This window comes from Pongo pygmaeus, chromosome 3, assembly GCF_028885625.2.
Source record: "Pongo pygmaeus isolate AG05252 chromosome 3, NHGRI_mPonPyg2-v2.0_pri, whole genome shotgun sequence".
Lineage (NCBI taxonomy): Eukaryota > Metazoa > Chordata > Mammalia > Primates > Hominidae > Pongo > Pongo pygmaeus.
Window position 1 is genome coordinate 39,597,604 of NC_072376.2, and position 21,036 is coordinate 39,618,639.

Genomic DNA, 21,036 nt, shown 5'->3' on the forward strand with positions numbered 1-21,036 from the left:
ATTTCAGTTAATATGCTAATAGCAAGGGGGAGGGAAAGGCATCTTACTAACCCAGCGTTGAAATAATTTAGTAGATGGTTCAAGTCTCAAGGTTTCTAAGATTTACTATTCATACAATTACAATTGTCATTAAGAGTTTTTGCTGGCGTAAGTGGCACAACACCTTTGCAATGAGCAAACATAGTACTTATGCATGAGTTCAGGGTACACAAGTAGTTGTCATATTATTTAAAAAACCTCAATAAAAGAGGTCTTTGTTCACAGGAGACTATTAAAATAAAAGTAAGCTGTTCTTTTGCCATATCAGAGAACATTTTTGATGAAGGTGGTTTTGAGAAAGTAAGTCTTTGCTTTTTCACCTTGACCTGAAGGAGACCGTTTGCACAGGGAATCCTGGAGGGGGCATGTTTAGGGCCAAGAAAATGGGCCTTGGGCCTTGGGGCTCTGGCTGCTCCTCCTTGCCCACGGTGGTTCAGTTCTCTCTGTGGGGAGGCAGTGGGAGTGACAGCCAGGACAGACGAATGGGGTGAATCTTGGTTCTGGTTTTCTTAGGCCATAGGGTCTTATGCAAATCATTTAACCAGCTGAAGTCTTTGTTTCCTTGGCTGTTAAAATAGGGTTTAAAGTGTTTACCATAAAGGGCAGCTGTGAAGCTGTGAGATGGGAGCATCAATCTATTGATCAGAAAGTGGTTGTTCAGTACCTTGGATTTCTGAGTGGGCAAGGCTGGACTCTGAGCCCTGGAACCTCTGAAGTGAACACTGCAGGGCCATTTGGTGAGTGCTCCGGCCGTGTTAACACGACGTGCTATGGAGCCCTTGGGAGGGCACCTCACTGGGCTTGCAGTGGAGGTGGGTGGTGGCTACAGATGGCTTCCTGGAAGATGGTTCAGAGGGGGACTCTGATTCCCAGTTATGAACTGTGGACCCATGGTTTCCTTCCTCCTGCCACTCTGAAGTCCCCAGGATTTCCCCCGACCCCATCCCAAGGACAGACTGCACAGTGTCAGAAGGGACACGCCCTGGGGCTTGGGTGCTTGTGTGTCTGTGAATGTTTGCATGTATTTTCAGCGTTTGCTTCCTCCCCTCACCACTACCCCTGTCGGTTAAAAGTCTGTTAAAAGAACGAGAGCAAGAGAGAGAGAGAGAGGAGAGGAGGGGCGGTGTGGGGGAGGAGGGGAGTGGGGAGAGAGAGAGAGAGAAAGAGAGAAACACCAAAAAGACATTTTCAAGGAAGGAAGAAAATTAGATAGCAACCCCCTGTCCCCTCCCCCTAAGAAAATCCTCTCTGAGATTAAAGTGTGTGAAGATTAGAGGCGTGTAAGTCAGGAGCAGGAGGAAACCCAACACTGGACTGTACCAGATCATCTAAAACTGGCAATTCCAGGCACAGAAAACCAGTTCTTCAGAAGCAGAAGGGTGGTCAGCCAGGGGGTGAAAGGGACAGGGGTCTCGCAGCCCGGTATGACAATGCCCTTCCTAGTCCTTTCCAGGATGGGGTGGGACACACCCAGTCCATCCTGACTCTGGAGTACGTCTCCACTTTCGTGCAGAAAATAGTACAAGGCCTGAGGCCTGGAGCTCGTTATAAATCATGCTGGTGGCGTTTCTTGCTTTTTTTCCCAAACGGCAGAGCTTCATCTCCCCTTCTACTTAGGAGATGGAGGGGGTCTGTCCATACAGGCAGCTGTCCTTGTCTGACTCCTCTGCTTTCTGAAGGGGAGACAGTGTCCCCCTTAAAGGACACTGGATCTCTTGTTGGAGGGGCAACCAATTTTGAACTCTTTGCCCCTTTAAATCTTTTAGAAACTTGGATGAGACAAACTTTTTATCCTGAATTTTCTGAAGCATATCTGAAATCATTTTTCTTTATTATTATTATTATTATTATTGTTGTTTTTTAGGTTGAAGTCTCACTCTGCTGCCCAGGCTGGAGTGCAGTGGTGTGATCTCGGCTCACTACAACCTCTGCCTACTGGGTTCAAGCAATTATCCTGCCTCAACCTCTCGAGTAGCTGGGATTACAGGCATGAGCTACCGTGCCCGGCTAATTTTTGTATTTTTAGTAGAGACGCGGTTTCACCATGTTGGCCAGGCTGGTCTTGAACTCCTGACCTCAAGAGATCCGCCCTCCTCGGCCTCCCAAAGTTTTAAGATTGTAGGCGTGAGCCATAGCACTCGGCCTATTATTATTGTTATTATTATTTTAGAGACTGGGTCTCGCTATGTTGCTCAGGCTGGTCTTGGATTCCTGGGCTCAAACAATTCGCCTGCCTCGGCCTCCCAAAGTGTGGGAATTATAGGTGTGAGCCACTGTGCCCGGCCCATGAAGTCATTTTTCATCTCTGGATAAAACTGGAACATCAAAGTGGTGTTGTGGGGTGGCATGCTCTTATTAATCTCCTGCTGCACTCTCCCTGCTACACACCCTGGAGTTGCTTTTAGTAAACTTTTCAGTGAGATGCAATCACTATACATGGAGGAACAGCATAAGGAACCACCTCACAGACTTGTGGCTGGCTGCGTGGAGTCTAAACACGGTGTTTCACTTCAGCCTTGTTGTCTTCTCTATGGGAATCCAGGGGGCAAAGTTTCTCTTTAATCTCAGCACTGGGGAGCCAGGAAGACCTCATGATTCTGAGCTATGTGTTTATGTTTCTCCCGCGGGCAATGAGTTTTCTGTGTGGTGGTATTTCCTGCTTCATACCAGTTGGTGAAGAGCATAGAACCACGTGGCATACATTCTCTGTAATTAACCTCACCCCCAGTTTTAGTGTCATTTTTGTCTTTACTTCTCTTGGCCTCATTTTCAAATTTCTTGTTTTTAATAGTTTCATTTTGCTAAGGTGTAAGTATTTTTGCAAGATGCTCTAAATCCTTTGATGAACAAAACCAGAAGTAAATAAAGAAAATATCCACAAGCTTATGTTCTGCTCAGCTGATAACATCACCATGGTGATCTGGCTTTCCACAGAGGATTTTCCGTTTCTTTCCTTTCTTTCCCTTCCTTCCTTCCTTCCTTCCTTCCTTCCTTCCTTCCTTCCTTCCTTCCTTCCTTCCTTCCTCCCCTCCCCTCCCCTCCCCTTCCCTCCTTCTCTCTGTCCCTCTCTCTCTCTCTTTTTTGAGACAGGGTCTTGCTGTGTCCCCAGGCTGGAGTGTGGTGGTGGATCACAGCTCACTGCAACCTCAACCTCATGTGTTCAAGCAATCCTCCTGCCTCGGACTCCTGAGTAGCTGGGACTACAGATGTTGCCCAGCTAATTTTTGTAGAGATGGGATCTCACTATGTTGCCCAGGCTGGTCTCGAACTCCTAGGTTCAAGCAATGCTCCCCCCTTGGCCTCCCAAAGTGCTGGCATTACAGGCGTGAGCCACTGCCACTGCACCTGGCCTCCCACAGAGGATTTTCTAGGAGATAATGTGCTCTTCAGAAGGCTCGAGGATCTCAGCTGGCAGATTGAGTTCTTACTGTGCATTAACAAATTGACACTTGGATTCATGTGGAAGTCTTGTGAACGTGGTAATTGGGTGTCTGTTGATAAGAATGCTCACCTTGTACCATTGATTCCCTCTACAACTATGCTGCAAGCACAGTCATCTGCTTTCACTTCTTTGAACATGTCAACCTCTTTCCCACCTCAGGGCCTTTGCACATACTATTTGCCTCTACATGGAATATTCTTTCCTCTTTCTCATCCATTAGTGTGGCAGCAGTACTTTAGAATAATCAGAGGGGTTTAAAATAATATTGATGTCTGGTCCCAACCCAGCTCAATGAAACTCAGATCTTTGAGTGTGAGGCCGATGCACTGATAAAATAAAATAAAAGGCATGGAGTTGACTTTATCCTTATGATCGGCAGGTATTTTGACCAAGCTATCACCGTGAGCAGTAGCATCAACAGTTATTCAGGGATTTGGGGCACAGGGGGTTGTGACCACATCACAGAAGTTCAATTTGTTGGGTTAGGCATTTAGCCATAACCTAAGTAGTTGCAGATGGTCTCTACACCTGGATTGCCCATTAGGCCAAAACAAATAAACTTGTGTTTTCAGGCAAATAATGAAACTCTGAGGAGTCTGAAAAAACAACTCATCACCAGGTACCTCCCAGCCCAGGTGCTCGTCCATATAGGGGTGAACGCACTGCGGGGGCTGCTTGAACTCTCACTATGCCTGCATCTGTTCTTTGCAAAATATTATTTGATAGTTTTTAATGCAGCAAAGCAAAGCAGACAATCCACCTCTTGTTTTCCCCAAGCTGATGGGGGGAAAGTTCTAAGATGTTGTTTCCTAAGCTCAAATTAACCAAGATTGGTCAGTGGCATGGACTTTTTTTTTTTTTTTGGTAATTTTACTTCCATGAGGAGTCATTTGGACTCTTCAGTCTTCCTTTCTTCAGTTTTACATAGGGCTTTGCTGGAGGAAAATGGGGCTAAGGGAGAGAGAAACACAGTCTCGGAGTGGGGTGGGGAATAAATTAAACGCAAACCCAGTGGTGCGGCAAAGGCCTTATTCTGCCTCTGATCTGGGGAAGTTTCATATTCTAATGGAGAGAAACGCACGTGCACACACACCCCCCTAAACCCACACAAATGAAACCCCCTCTGCGGAGAAGCCGGCTACAGGAAATTGACTTAGGCACAGGAACTTGCTAATCTCTTTTGTCACATTCGGATTGCTCCTGCTGCCTCACACACACTAAACCCAACCATCTTGGGGTGGACTCCCTGCCAGCCCAACAGTTGTATTTTCAGTTCTTCCAGTGTGAATCAGTTAATATTCTCGGGAATGAGGGAGAGGTTGATCCTAGGAGGAAATCAACCACAGTGAAAAGGCTTGGGCCGCTTTTGTTTTCACCTCCTTTTGCTGAACAAATTTGATTTCCGGAGTCAGTCATTTTACTGTCAAGAAATTTCTGCGGCATTCTGCAACAGGTAAGGATTTTGCTTCCTTAAAAGTATTTCTCTGGTGTCAAAAGAAATTTTTCTAATTTTATTTAGCTTTTACTCTAGGCCAAACATCGTAATGACTCTGATCTACCTGCTGTAAGGTGTAGAATCAATTTATAGGGGGACGGGGGTCGGGTGGGGGAGTGTTGCTTTGATATTCACTGCCTCTCACTACAGTCCTAACAAGATTTTTGAAACACGAAAAGTTACAATAGTTGGCTTTTTGGTTCTCCAGATATTCTAGAGAATGCATATGCTTGCGACTGTGGCTGAGCTCAACTGTACGGGTAGTTTAAATACTACCCAAGGTTTGATGAAGTAAATCTAAAGATTCTCTAAGTTGTGCAAATATGAATTTTAAAGTTGTCTAGTTCAGAAAAGAAGCAGAACCGAAGTCTAAATGATGTAGATTTCAATCTGGAATTTCTAGCTTGTGTTTTTCACCTATTGCCAATGTTAATGCCCATTTCCCAAAAGTGCTCTATGATGTATAATATGTATTTTTAAATTAAATTAAACTTTTCTTCTGAGGTGGTTTGATTTGGAGATATGCTACGAGGTACCAGTCAGTAGCCTGAGTTGTAACTAAACAAAGTTTGGGAAATCACCGGTTGTAGGTGCTTTACTAAACGAAAGTTGCCGTTGATGTATTCAAGCAGGCAACAAGTAGTTGGTGATCCCTTATTGATTCTAAGCTGGTGCTGTGGAGGATATAAGAGAAATATTTTTAAAATCTCTACTTCAAAGGACCCTATAATCTGGTAGTTGTGATAAGAAGTAAAATTTAGGAAGCAATGCAAGATGAGAATTCAGTGATGAGCAGGGCAGCACAGGCTTGAAGAGTTCTGTGAATTCCATGGAGGGGGCCTGGGGGCAAACTGGAGTTGTCGGGAAGATCTGGGCTTTGGAAGGATGCGAAGTGTCAGTAGAAGGAGAAGGGGCAGGTGATTTCAGACTGGGAGGACCTTGTGGGCAAAGGCACAAAGGCGAGACTGACCTGGCGATGATAAGGCCAGTTGAAGAGACACTGGAGAAGAGAAGACAGTTTGTTTTACACATTGCAGGAAATCAGATTAGACAGTTAGGGTGTGGACACAAAAGCAAGGACCTTGCAGGCACTGGGGAGAAGTGACCCCATTCAATAGTCCTTGGTCTCCTTCTGCCCTGCGGCTGCTCCTCCTCGGCTCTCACGGCACTAGCAGAATTCCACGTGAGAGGGAGCTTTTCGAGCGTGGCCTCTTCCCACTTGGGGCTGCTTTCTGCATCCCTACGCCTGGCTGTGGGCCTCCATTTGCCCTCTACTGTCTTCCTTTAGGACATCATTTATGCAGAGAAAGGTTCGTGTGGCTCGGGATACCAGTAAGACCTCTACATCTGGTTTCTACATTTTAAGGAGGCCCTTCAATTATCCAGAAATTAAAGTGGCCTTCCTCTTTGGAGGATGAGTTGGTTGATGAATGATAAGCAAGTCTCTATTCCTCAAAAGCCAGTCCCCAAATCCCATGAAATATGTGCTACTTTCTTTGCATGTCTAAATGAGATGGCATGGGTATGCTTCTGTTCTTTTTCTGGACGTTGTTTAGAGAGTCAGTAGATCATAATAATTCAGACACTTTTTTTCTGGACCATAAAATATCTGAACCCATATAATAACAAACATACAGCACGGTGAATAAGAACCCAACTTTCGAACCAGATCGCTTTGTGTCGAATCCCCATTCTATCATTCTATCATTTCTGGGCTGTGGGAACCTCAGAGAAGTTACTTTTCAACGCTCAGATTAAAAAGAAATTCACAAATAGCTCTAATAACAGTAATAATAACTGAAAATACCTACCTCAGAGGGTTGTTGTAGAGATGAAATAAGATAAAAATACATAAAGCATGTAGCCTAGTGCCTGATTAAAAAAAAAAATCTCTCAATAGATGCAACTCTTATGATTCTTATTAAGGACTTGGCTATTGCCACAAATGAAGGTGTTATGAGCCCTGGCTTAAGAGCAAGAAGCCTGCAAAGCTAACTCTCCTAATCCCAACATTCCTTTCCAGGGAAAGTAGGGTGACAGGAGGAGGCTGGGAATTAACGTTTTTTGAGCACCAAATATGGACAAGGCACAGGGGTCGGGTGTTTTTCTAGTAAGAATATATATGAAAGAAGGAAAACAAGCTTGGAAACTGCTATTTTAAGCCGTTTGGTAACAGTTTCTCTAGCTTATGAAAGAGGTCCTCTGAGTATCCACTGCATTACTTGTGGGCCTCCTTGGTTGACGTCGCTCTCTGAATGCTTGGGGTGGAATTCTAGAGGTGCTTTTCATTAGAGGCAGAGAGCATGACCTTTCTTCCTTGCCCAGTTTAAATTAAATTATTTTATCTTACAATGTGTTAATTTTAGTGCTAGCAAGGCACAGCTAAAATTCCATTTCTACTTAGGAGTGGGGATCATTGTGGCAGTGAGTGCTTATTTGGGTTTGGGATGCTTGGATCTGGGTGAAAGCCAAGATTAAAAAGCATCCTGCTTCCCCATTCCACTCTCTAGGTTATAAATATTTTTTTGGATTAAAAGCCTCCTTTAAAAAAATGCAAATCCACCCGGCGTGTTAATTGTACAGGGGATTCCTAATTATGTGTGCAGATGACTTGAGTCAAACCATGATAGTGTTCCTTCTAGAGTCCCACTGGTGTCCTAAGGGAGGAGACTCTGGAGCTTTGTGTATGAAAAGGGATGGGCACAAGTCAGGATGGGGTGCACAGGTGGAGGCTGGGAGGCAGCATGACTGTGTGGGGGGCTGGGGTGGGCAGTGAGAGCAAGGAGGGTGTCAGAGATGGAAAGGATGACCCCAGGGGGGTGGAAGGGTGCCAGAAACTTAGGGCTCCTCTGTGGCTCTTTAGCCATTTGTCTCTAGCAACTGCTTGAATGCCCTGAACAACCTTTTGACGACTTGCACAAGAAGTTGTCATACTGTTCCCCGGATGTGGACAGTTGTTCAGAGACCATGATCATGTGTCTGGTGTCTCAGTGTGGAATAGTGGTTTGTAAAGCTGGCTGGACAGCAAAACTGCTTGGGGAGCTTTTAAGAAACTGAAATTCCATGTCTCATACCCCAGCCCTCACATGAGGTCCAGGAATCTGTGTGATTAAAAAATACAAGCCCCAAAACAACTTGGAAAGTGGTCTTTTTACAGGTGGGGATTTAGGAACCAAGAATCCAGAAGTCTCCTACCAGGGCCCCAGAAACCATAAGTTGAGTAAGTGCTGAAATGAGGCAAATTGATCTACTCTCTATTGTGATTAATATCTTCACACAGAAAGTATTTTCCTTTGTCTTGAGTTTATTCCTTGGGATGAGTTATTGGGAGTGGGGTGACTGGGTCAAGTTTGTGAGGATGTTTAGCTCAGTCATACCTATATTTTAACATGCAAACATAGGGTACCACTAATTTAAAAACCAAAGTGTTGTATACATGTAGAAGCTATATATTATTCCGGGGAGCCCAAAGAGGGGATGTTGCTTTCAAACGAAAGTGCCAAATCACATTCTTTTCTGGTAAAATAGAATACTAATGAATTGCTTTTGGAAGAAATTTCCAGAGCATTACTGAATGTTCAAGTGCTTCTTAGAGCATAAGTTGAACCTTTCTTATCTCTGCACTCAGTTTCTTGTAAAACTGAAGTCACAGTGACCTCTTCCCCATTTCGTAGAAAAGAAACCCAAGGAAGAGAGTGGTTAAGAAACAGAAGATATGGTTCTCATCACATTTGCCTGAGAACTACATATAGTCATCCATTCAGTGCCTCGTTAAGTAAATAAATGATTGAATCATTTGTATACATGACCTCATGGAAAAAAACACCGTAAAATGAATGCTTGAGGGTGGGTAGACAGAATTATTCAACCCAGACAGGCGTTAGATGTTCACTCCATCCTTTTTTTTTTTTTTTTTTGCATTAGGTTTTATTCATTATTTGCATCATCTATGGACCTAAAAGCATGCTCATTGTCACACAGATGGGAACAGGGTGAATTTTCAATGATTTCAATGAAAAAAAAAAAAGATATGCTCTTGCAAAATATCAAGGGAGATGTTTACAGTGGTGTTCTAGAATAGGCTTGCTCGCAAGTGCTGATTGTAATATTTTCAGAAATTTTCCAAGCCAGTGAAGTTATTGACTTCTCTTTATCTGTGTGATGGAAATGCTATATAATATTGTGCTATCTGAGCATCTCTTTTCAATTTTGCATTCAGTGATGTCATGTTGGTGGCTTGAAATTGGCTATGGTAAAAGTACACTGTGAAAATCAGCAAACACAATAAATCAGCCTCCCCACCTTTTTTTTTTCGGGGCGGGGGGCAAGCATGTTGTTAAACATTTACTAGCATACTACTGAGGAACTGTGTAAAATACAAATATGGCAATTTGACGATATGTACCAAGAACCATTAAAGTGTTCCTACACTTTGATCCATTCATTCCACCCCTGGAAATTTATTCTGAATAAATAATTCAAAGAAAAAAGAAATAATATGCATGAACATATTCACTGTATTATCATTTATAGCAACAAAATCTGAAAATAACCTAAACACTAAGCAATAGGAATTCTGGCAACATTAACTCCATGAGGTTTTTTTTTTTTTTTTAAGACAGGGTCTTGTTTTGTCACCCAGGCTGGAGTACAGTGATGTAATCACAGCTCACTGCAGCCTTGACCTCCTGTGCTCATTTGATCCTCCTGCCTTAGCCTCCCAAGTAGCTGGGACCACAGGCGTGTGCCACCACACTTGGCTAACTTTTTTTTTTTGTAGAGACAGGGTCTCACTTTGTTGCCCAGGCTGGTCTCCATCTCCTGGGATCAAGTGATCCTCCTGCCTTGGCCTCCCAAAGTGCTAGGATTACAGGCACGTCACTGTGCACAGCCCATGGGTTGTTTTAAAGTCATTAAAAATCATAGTTATGATGGTTATGAAAATATATTTGATATGGTGTTAGGTTAGAAAATCAGAATTAAAAATTTTAATTACATTCTGATTTTGTTATGAATAAGAATTAAATGTGAGCCATAAAAAATGACAGCATTTGATATGTTAGAATGGTGAAATAGTAGAATTTGTTTTTATTTCGTTTATTGTAGTCGTGGTATGTGTGCATTTAAGAAATTTGGAGAACACCTGTTAATAAGTGATCTTGAGTAGTTTTAATATTTAGGAGGAAGGCCATGAGTTTTGTGAACCACATGGGGCTTTACCTTTAACCAATAGATGTTACTGTGAATCCCTGGGCAGGGTATTGTAAAGGGAGTTTGGAGCTAGGCAGTGTGAGCTGTGGATGCTAAAGGGGTTTCTTTAGAGCAGCTTAAGGAGGAGGAAGTAAGTAACTGTGTCCTGAGGACTTGCTAAAGTAGACTTCAAGGACTGAGAAATAGCCAGAGAAAAGCTACCATCAAAGGCCAGAGAGACACGGGAGAGAAGGTTTCTTAGGAAGAGACACGGAGATGCCGATGTCAGAGGTGAACAAGATGGATAAGTAAATAACTCCATTTTGACCCGAAAAAAATAGGGGCTGAAATCAGGGAGGAAATGATTTTTGTAGAGCAATGGTTCTCAAGTTTTATTTATTTATTTATTTTTAGGGGTTTTAAAAAATTTTTTATTTTTTGAGATGGAGTCTCGCTCTGTTGCCCAGGCTGGAGTGCAGTGGCATGATCTTGGCTCACTGCAAGCTCCGCCTCCCGGGTTCATGCCATTCTCCTGCCTCAGCCTCCCGAGTAGCTGGGATTACCGGCGCCCGCCACCATGCCCGGCTAATTTTTGTATTTTTAGTAGAGTCAGGGTTTCACCGTGTTAGCCAGGATGGTCTCGATCTCCCGACCTCGTGATCTGCCCGCCTCGGCCTCCCAAAGTGCTGGGATTACAGGCGTGAGCCACCGCGCCCGGCCAGTTCTCAAGTTTTAGTGTGTTTAAGAATCACCTGGATGAGTGGGGGAAGAGTTAACTAATTTAGCATCCGGGTTCCATCTCCATGCATTCTGATACGGTCGGTCTGGAGGTTGGCAGGAATATGCATTCTTAACCTATGCATATCTCACCCTATGAAGACTCCGATGTGAATTGCCTGCAGATTACACTTTGAGAAACACTAGTGGAATAAAGGTAACAGTTTGGTTTTGTCCAGGGAAGGTATATCTGTGAGTGTGTGTGTGTGTGTGTGAGAGAGTGTGTATGTGTGTGTTGAGGGTGAAGCTGTTACTTAAAGGTTCAGAATTGAAGGACTTATAATGTAAAAGGGGAATGAAAACAGAGAAAGCCCAGAGGGACAGGTTATTTATTTGTTATAGAAACAAACAGCAAAAACCAGGAAGCTGTACTTATGATATTCCTTAAAGGAATATAGTTTGTGGCACAAAATTCTCTTCCACAGTTAAACAATTTTGTCCAGCATTTGAACCAATTAAAAGTAGCCATGACTAGGGGAACTATAAGCACAGAGAAAGACGGTCATGGGGAGAGTCTGGGACCCATAAACATTCTATTTCAGGCCATTGAGCAGTGGTTATTAAACCCGTGGTAGAATATGGGAGTGCTGTGGACAGAAAACACTCTGGACCTTACTGTATGATAACATTATGTTAAAGAAGAAAAGAAAGTATATTTTTTGATGAAATGTAGTATTTTACGTACAGAACTCAGTACTCAAAGTAGTAATAACAATTAGACTTATGCCACAACAACATTATATCACAAAATAAACATATGAAAGTGAGTGACATCGCAGTAGCCACGGTTCTGAGATTATCTGCTTCACCTGGCTTTGGAAGTTTAGTGATTGTAATAGCTTTCAAATAGCCTTCAATGTCTCGTGCTCTTCTTACAGTGGAGATGATTCTTTTACTTTAATCACATTCCCCATCGTCAGGGCCTCTAATCTCTTGAGACATGATGTGGTAAATCAAGGATAAGTTAACAACCCATCTTAACATTGGAGGCGCAACTCACAGGGTCTGTTGGATGTGCAAGGGTCTAACACCTGAAATCAGACCTCTTTCTACAAGCACGCGCTGACTGTTCTATTCCCCACCTAACAGGGTTTTTCATGGACTGACTGGCTTATGATTTGGAGCAATGTTTCCTAATCACTATTTTTGGTCACAGATTCATTTGACAATGTGATGAGAGCTAAAGACTTTCTCATACAGGGACATGAACATTTGCTGCACAGTCCTAGGGGATATAAGGACCCTCCAAAACCCATTCATGGACTCTCAGGGATCCAAAGGCCTCATGTGAGGAGCTCTGGCCTCAGCAGAGGGAGCATTGCAGAGGAAGTTCTGGTTATTACTGACATCAGATTAAGCCCCTAAAGACAGAAATGCTGCTTCTCCAATTGATGGCTGAAATGAGGGTAAGATGGCGGATACATATGTAGTTTTATAGCATCAGATCCTTAAAATGAGTAGCATGTGGGGCTAGAGTTGTTTCCCTTCAGATAACATATGATTAATGCTCTAAATCCTTAGTTCTGGATTCTCTCATGTGAAGCCAGGGTCAGTTCCCATTTGGGAAAGCAGTCTCTCAAGATGCCACTTTAATGTCTTACTTATCAGCTCATGATGCCTTGGGTGGCACAAGAAATGCAGGCAGGGCCAGGCGAGGTGGCTCACACCTGCAATCCCAGCACTTTGGGAGGCTGAGGCAGGCAGATCATCTGAGGTCAGGAGTTCGAAATCAGCCTGGCCAACATGGCAAAGCACCGTCTCTACTAAAAATACAAAATTAGCTGGGCGTGGTGGCACATGAGCCTGTAATCCTAGCTACTCCGGAGGCTGAGGCAGGAGAATCGCTTGAACCCAGGAGACAGAGGTTTCAGTGAGCCAAGATCGTGTCACTGCACTGCAGTCTGGGCAATAAAGTGAGACTCAGTTTACAAGAAGAAGAAAAAAAGAAAAATGCAGGCAGGTTGTAAGCACTGATCTGGCCAACTCTAGAGTGTAGTGAGTAGCGTGGGGTCAGCTGATGCCCCTAAGCAATGTACTGGAGACCCAGCCCAGCTGCTTTTAGGGTGAAAGGCATTAGCATTAGCCAGTGGGTAAAGTGCTCGCTTCTGAGTGTAAGATGTAGTTGTCTTATCTGAAGCTGAACTTGTTGGGCTTTGATAACTTTGAAGATAGTTCTTTTCCTGTGTAGCCTTTTGATCACAGAAGCCCAGTTGGTCATCTTCCATTAGTGGGTATCTGACCTGCAATTTGGGGAACTGAGTGTTTTCAGCTGAAAGCTCACGGCTTTGTTCATTTCCTGTCCTCCCAGACTGTGGTATCAGGCAGGGTATGGAGACTTACCCCAAACCCGTCTGTTTAAATTAGCCAACCCTGCTGGAAGTGGTAAGATGAGGCCGCATTCTCATGTCACGGTCTTACAGTGGATTGACACTGGATGAGAAAGAGAAATGCACTTCATCTTCATCACTCCAGAGAAAAAGAATGTGAATTGACTAAATACATGGTGAGTCAAGGTTCTCTTGGTGTGGGATAGCATAAAAATTGGAAATCTGTCTTTGAGATAGAAAGGGAAAATCTATAACAAATATGTTCCTGTAATCAGTGTGCCTTAACGTCTATAACCATTTTAATTATTGCACATCCATGACTAGGTTTCTTGTAAGTTTCAATATCTATTTTAATAACAATATTGCATCATACAGTCACAGCCCTCAAAACACAAATATTCCATGTACACCAAAGGCTGGTAGCAAAGTCTCTACTCCTCTTACCTCCTGGAGATGATTTTCCCCTGCCAGGTCATTATGTCTAGCAACCTAGTTGCCCATGCAGAGAATGGACTGGCACACATCTCTTTCTTGGCTCTTTTCCTTTCTTTCAGGCAGGACCCTTACTTTTAATTTGTCTTCCCTCCAAGTCCAGCTGTCACCTTCTTGAGAGACTCAAAATACACAACCCTTACTATGAACCTTTTTCTCCCTTTCTTGCATTTTTTTTTCTCAGTTGCCACAAAAAATTCTTCTGGTCTTTGTTCCAGTTTTGAGCTGAAAATGATCCCAACTGTGGTTGAGAAGCATAAGAATGCCTGTAATTATTCCTTCTAACAAGGAAAAGGAAACTCAATATATTTAGAGTCAAATTTAAATGATGTAAAATCAACTACAAAAACCTTTACGGGGCCTAAAAGTCCCCTTTGGTATACTTTTTCTTGATAAAACCTGATTTTCCTCAAGCTCTACTCTTTGGGCAGTAACTTGCTGAAATTTATGTCAATAGTAGTCTTTCTCTGTCTTCTTCATGTGATAAGGAAGTAGGAGAGAGCGTTGGAGGCACATACAGGAAATAGGAGGGGAAAAGCCAGAAAAACCCTTACTTATTGACAATACCACAATTTCCTATATGTGCCAAAACAATATTGTCACTATATTCCTAAACACAGAATATCTGGCAATATCAGAGAAATATCTATAATAATATCTACTTTAAAAATATAATAGTAATGGATATTTGTTGTAGCAAATATGGCATATGCCTTTTAGGTTAAATATACTTGTATACATCTTATTTGTAAGTGTTTATGTATTAAAATTGCCATCAGGCTGGGCGCGGTGGCTCATGCCTGTAATCCCAGCACTTGGGGAGGCTGAGGCGGGCAGATCACGAAGTCAGGAGTTCAAGACTAGCCTGGCCAAGATGGTGAAACCCCGTCTCTTCTAAAACTACAAAAATTAGCCAGGCGTGGTGGCAGGCACCTGTAATCCCAGCTACTTGGGAGGCTGAGGCAGGGAGTTGCTTGAACCTGGGAGGCAGAGGTTGCAGTGAGCAGAGATCGCACCACTGCAATCCAGCCCGGACAACAGACTGAGACTCTGTCTCAAAAAAAATAAATAAATAAAAGTCATCATCGCAGTGTTTTCCCTCCGCGATGTGCAAAATCTATAGAAAGAAGCATAAACATTGCTTCCTAATGTGATAGAAATACAGCTAATAATTGTAGGATCATTTGAATTAACAAAAGGCAACTATGAGTATTTTTTCTGAGTCCTATAGCTATCTTTCCTTTTTCTTCATCCTCTACATTTCAGGAAAAGCAATTGAAATGTAGATTGTGGCAGTGTTTCTATTACATTCTAGAGCTATGAAAACACACAGATGGTTTTCAGGATGCACAGGAGGGTTCTACGTAAAACGTCGGTCCAGAGTTCAAACCCCAAACTAATAGTTTTGGATTTCCCCAAGTACTACCTACTTAATATGTCACCAGGAAAGACCCATCACACACATATATGGAAGGAAAAATTAAAGTTTCTCCTCCAGCAGGGGCTAGATTCTTGTGGTTTCTGTTTAAAAATTAGATGGTGGCTGGGCACTGTGGCTCACGCCTGTAATCCCAGCACTTTGGGAGGCCGAGGCGAGTGGATTACCTGAGGTCAGGAGTTCAAGACCAGCCTGGCCAACATGGTGAAACCTGGTCTCTACTAAAAATACAAAAATTAGCCGGGCGTGGTTGCTCACACCTGTAATCCCAGCTACATGGGAGGCTGAGGCACAGAATTGCTTGAACCCAGGAGGCGGAGGTTGCGGTGAGCTGAGATCGCACCACTGCACTCCAGCCCGGGCAACAGAGTGAGACTTGGTCTCAAAATAAATAAATAAATAAATAATAATTAAAAAAACTAGATGGTACAATTGTGTTAAAAAAAAATCACCAGCGTTTTCAGCCTACGTTTATATCTACTTTTTTTTGGACCTGTGACCAACCAATCTTATAAAGTTATATTATCTTCCAGCTTCCTCTGATTTACTTGTCCTTTCTTTGGAGGACTAAAATAATCATACTCTTTTTATTTCCCTACAATCACTCGAGCTATTTGGAATTTAAATGTTGGTGCTCCTTCCTTTATAAATTTGGTCTTGATTGGTTTTATTTCTCAACAGGTACGTAGCTCATTATTTTATCCATTAATTATAGTTACTTTTTTTTCCTTTGCCAATTTTGGGAGTGCTTAACAACTCTTAAGAACTGTTTCATTAACAAACTAGTAACCAATGTAAAATGCAGAATAAATAACAAGTTCAGTTGCCTTTATAGTCTTTAAGGTTTGCTTAGAAACTTTTAAATTATAATCAAGTTTTTTCTTTTCCTACAAAATATTGGCCAAAGTACAATTTATAAACAAAATCATCAGCCAATCCGGAAAATGAGCTAAATATTCCTTCTTCTCTCCACTTAATATGCTCTGTTCTCAATTATTATTTTGAATTGTTTTAGGAGGCTTTCGAAAGGCCTCTTTTCAGAAAAATTGTGAGTTTTGGGCAGCAACATGAATGATCAGCTTTAAATTGTTCATAGTCTTTGACCACGTTTAAGAATTATTCCTAAGAAAACAATGCAAAGTGTTTTATTATAAAAGCAAGACTTCTCAACACAATGGTGTCTGCTAATAATAGAGAAACCAAGAAACAACTTAAAATGCCCAACAGAAATGTATGAGGTGATAAAGGCGACAAAGTGAGACCCTGTCTCAAAAAAATATATATATATAATATTTGTATTTATAATATAAAAAGGCCTATATATGTATTCTTATACATGAATTCAGAATATGGAGGTAAATAAATATGTTAGAAATTATCTAGTGTGTGATAAGATTACATGATTTAAAATGTTTTTCATTTTTTCCTGTCTTTTCTATAAGTAGCATATATTGTTTGTATATAAAAAAAGGCCAATAATCCTTATTAAAAGAATGTCAGTTTTTGGTGTGAGGTTAATAACGAAATTAGTTAAAATGATTCTGACATGAGAGTTTTTTTTTTTTGACATTTTGAAAGAAACCTAATGCTTTGAAAGCCCTAAGTCTATAATTAAATTGTATCTAATAAAATTTAGAGGCTCTTTAGATTTAGAGGGATTTTGAGTTTCTCAAAGCATAGAAAACGACTTTTAGTGAGAGATGTTGGAATTATCAATTAAGTTTGTGAGTGATTTCTGTTTTTAAAATATGAGATAATTAGCATTAGCTAGTATTAGACTTTAAGCAAAATATAAAATATTCAAGTGATGAATACAGATGATTATTTCTACGTTTTAACCTGTAAAAAGGTTCCCAAAGAGATTTTTTTTTCTTTTTTCTTTTAGTGAGACAGGATCTCACTCTGTTGCCCAGGCTAGGGTGCAGTGGCATGATCATGGCTCACTGCAACCTCCACCTCCTGGGCTCAGGTGATTCTCCCACCTCAGCCTCCCGAGGAGCTGGGACTACAGGAATGCACCACCATTCCGGCTAAGTTTTGTATTTTTTTGTAGAGATGGGGTTTCACCATGTTGCCCAGACTGGTTTTGAACTCTTCAAGCAAATTCAGCCACCTCGGCCTCCCAAAGTGCTGGGATTACAGGTCTGAGCCATGGCGCCCAGTCAAGAGATCCTTTAAGAAGCACATTTTCCTTATGCATCTTAAATATTCAATTAGAAAAGAATTGACTTTCAAATATTTTGAAAGACATATCTCCTAGGTAAATCATAAATATATTCATTCTGTGTAAAGTAGGAAAATAAAGGAAAATTACCTTGTATCTTTTCATGGCCATTTCTCTACACAGTAATACCAAATATCTAAAAGTTTGTTAATTCAAAATGCCAAATATTAGTTGGAATATCATATAACTCTTTGAAAAGTTGATTCGTTTAGTGAAAAAGACTTTTCCTCTTAAATGGAGTGAAATCTCGTGTCTGATTTGTGTAATATTCCTGATTACATTTTGTGTGTGTGTGTGTGTGCTTCTTTCCGGCTTGGTTTAACAATAACTCATGATCATAAGAGGACAGCTATTGCTTGTAAGGCACCTAGCTGATCAATTAACAATGCTTTGTATAACAATTGTATAATTGAAAGTGATACAATACCTACCAACGGGGGCTTAAAGCAACCAGGATTCATTTCTCCACGTAACAGGAAGTTCAGAGGTCTGCGTTTCCGGCCCTGGGCCAATGGCTCAATGAGACTGCCTGCCATTCTGTTGTCTTTTGTCATGGCTGCACGATGATTGCTGCAGCTTCTAGCCATGTACTCCATTCAAGACGCATGGAAAGGTTGGGGTAGAAAGGAGGATGAGTTGGCAGTGGCTGTCTCATTTTCCAGGAAACCAAGAATTTTCCCGGAGGCCTCCCAAACAGATGTTAGCTTCCGTGTCATTGGTAGAACTAGGTTACACAGCCACTCCAGCTGCCGTGAAGGTGGAAAACAGGAAATAGACTTATTATTAACAATTCCCTTAGACCATACATTCCTAACAGGCAGGGTGGGTGGGTGTGGGGAACATGGTGGAGAATAGGGTGAGGGTTGTGGTGGGGCGTGGATGGGGTGGTGCTGTTGATATCGTCCCTTAAGGGAAGGATATTGCTTTTGTGGGAGGCAAAAGGCAGGAAAAATATCTCACTCTATATGTATAAAGCACAGTTATACATACAGCATATATGCAGACATATAATTTGTCTCTGGTATTAAAATTTCATGGATGGGGCAATTAGGAAAAAAGCGTCTAAAAATGCTCTTAGGGAGATGATGTTGAAAAAAAGTTGAGAAATACTGGGCTAGACCAAACATGATCCATTGCCTGAAGCTTACGTATTATCTATTACTGATGACAAAGAGAGGCACAGGTATGGAGTGGAAAACTAACAATGCCTGCCGTAGAGAATGTCATACATTAAATTAATGAACAGCTTACTTTATGTTGTAATTGTTGTTGGTCTTCTCTCATTGTACTGTGTAAACATCTTAAAAGTGGGAACTGTGTCTTATTTGGATGTATATCTTTGTATATTAGCACACTAGTCCCTCAAGAGGTATGTTTTGTAAGTTGAATGGAACAAACAACATTTTATTTAACACACATTTTATTTCTATTTTTTTAAATTTTATTTATTTATTTATTTTGTGACAGCCTCTCTCTGTGTCACCCAGGCCAGAGTGCAGTGGTGCAATCTCAGCTTACTGCAACCTCTGCCTCCTGGGCTCAAGCGATTCTCGTGCCTCAGCCTCACAGGTAGCTGGGATTACAGACGTGCACCACCATGCCTGGCTAATTTTTTTTGTATTTTTAGCAGAGACGGGCTTTCACTATGTTGGCCAGGCTGGTCTTGAACTCCCAGCCTCAAGTGATCCGCCTGCCTCGGCCTCCCAAAGTGTAATGTTGATTATTTTTAATGGCAAAAATGAAGTGATGCAGGAAGACATTTAAGCATCATAGGTGATGTCTTGGGGGTAGTTTCACTGGGTTTTTAGCGAGCTGTTTGATTGCTCTTATGTGGATGGTACAAAGACCAAAAGAGGTTTTGCAAACAGTGGAGTCATAAATGATTGTTCATGAGATAATTAGTTCTGATAGTTCCGTTAGTTTGTTTGTAAGAGATGAAAAGGAAATAAAATGGAAAAAGAGAGGAGATTTGTTTTGTTTTGTTTTGTTTTACTTTTTAGCTGGATTGTTTTTTCTGTGCCTAAGCTGCTTCAGTTGTAAAATGGAAATTATAATGTCAAAATCCTTCCTTCTCGAATTGTGATGGTCAATGAAAAGCTGTCTGAGAAAGCTGCCCCGGGCTCTCTAACAGTATTCCTCCAGCTGGACTGTGCTTCTGAGTCATCCGATGCTTTAAAAATACAGCTTCCCAGGAAAACATTGTAAACAACTCCCAGGGTACATAATGATTTAGATGATTAAATCTGGAGGCTGCCCTGACTTCACTACCCTGGGCCTCAACTGCTTTATAAATTATGAATAGAGATACTTCCTAGGACTGTAGGGTGGATAGCAAATGAAGCGAATTAACTGCCAAATCCTTCCTTAACATCTTCGTTATGATCAATATTATGAACCTAGGCAATCTTCATCCATACATTGGACACTTGACCTTGGGATGGATTAGAGTTCCTCAGTTTACTTCGTCCTCTGTGCAAAATCTAGAATATTGACAGCCTATTGTTAGAGTGCAACACATGTTTGAGGAATTATTGCATGATTGATATTGTTGAGAGTTCAGATTAATGTCACTTCAGATAATCCACAGATGCACAGATGACATGGAAAACTGGTGGGCTACCGTGCTATTTGAAGTCAACGAGGGCTTGCACGTAGCTGGGAATGGGCAAGAGAATAGGATTAATGCCCAGTAAGATATATCTTCCGATCCTCACCTCTCTTTTGTATATAGGTGATTTTTTTAAAAACTTCCTTCTCCTCCAATCAAAACTGGCTTTGAGGAAAGAATGGGACTGGATGCACATTTGTGTAAACATGCTAATGGTAAAAAAAGTCTTTACCTTCCAGGGATATTTGCATTTCAACAAAGTATCAAACCTCAAGAGAAAGGGCTGCTCCAAGGATGGAAGATATATTTGGTAGGGAGAGGACTTTTTGTCACCCTTGATTCACTCCATGTAGGCAGGGATCTTCTGGTAAGATGCTCCCTGATGGGGACTTGTTGGATGCTGGCCGTGCCAGCTGGCTGAAACCCTGAGGGTCAGACTTCCTTGCAAGGGATCCTTATCATGGGGATGGCAGCCGCTGCTGATAGATTGGGGAACTGCTTCCATTGCCGTCTCCCTATAGGGAGGGTTCCCCTAAACTGAGTCTCTAATAATCTCAGAGCGAGACATGTGCTGTGGGGATCTTATCATCTTATCAGGTTTTTCTAAACTATAGTCCTTCTTAGAAGTGAGAGGCCCAGAACACTCTACTTTATGCAGGAATAGCAGTGATGACTCATGGTTGGGAAGACACTAGAATTCAGCCAGGAGAATATCATTAAAAGAGAGAGAAGGGAAAACAGACTTTTTGTGTGGTAGAAAAACAAACCCTCTGTATCATTATGTGAACAACGGTGCAAAAAATAGGAGACACAGTTTACCCATGGGTAGCTAACTATGATAGTGAAAGTTGCCTTGAACCTTGTTTTAGAAAAATGGCAAGTGTGGGTCTCACTCTTCTAGTTCCTGACTTCTCTCTCTCTCATTTCTCTGTTTTTTTTTTTCTCTCTCTCTCTCACACACACACACACACACACACACACACACCCATCTTGGGCCAGGTTTG

The 21,036-nt window shown here is 41.8% G+C and overlaps 1 protein-coding gene across 2 annotated transcripts in view; it reads left to right on the top strand.

Annotated features, from left to right (window-relative positions):
* Positions 1 to 499: 499 nt before the first annotated feature.
* Positions 500 to 21,036, top strand: part of RHOH (ras homolog family member H) — a 55,160-nt gene continuing 34,623 nt past the window's right edge. Inside the window, exon 1 of one of the 2 annotated variants that reach the window (XM_054485685.1) lies at positions 500 to 776. The gene's annotated coding sequence lies outside the window, so the exon portion shown is untranslated. Of the gene's footprint in view, positions 777 to 4,476; positions 4,935 to 21,036 lie in introns of those variants that run through there. The other variant, XM_054485687.1, reaches the window with a different exon arrangement.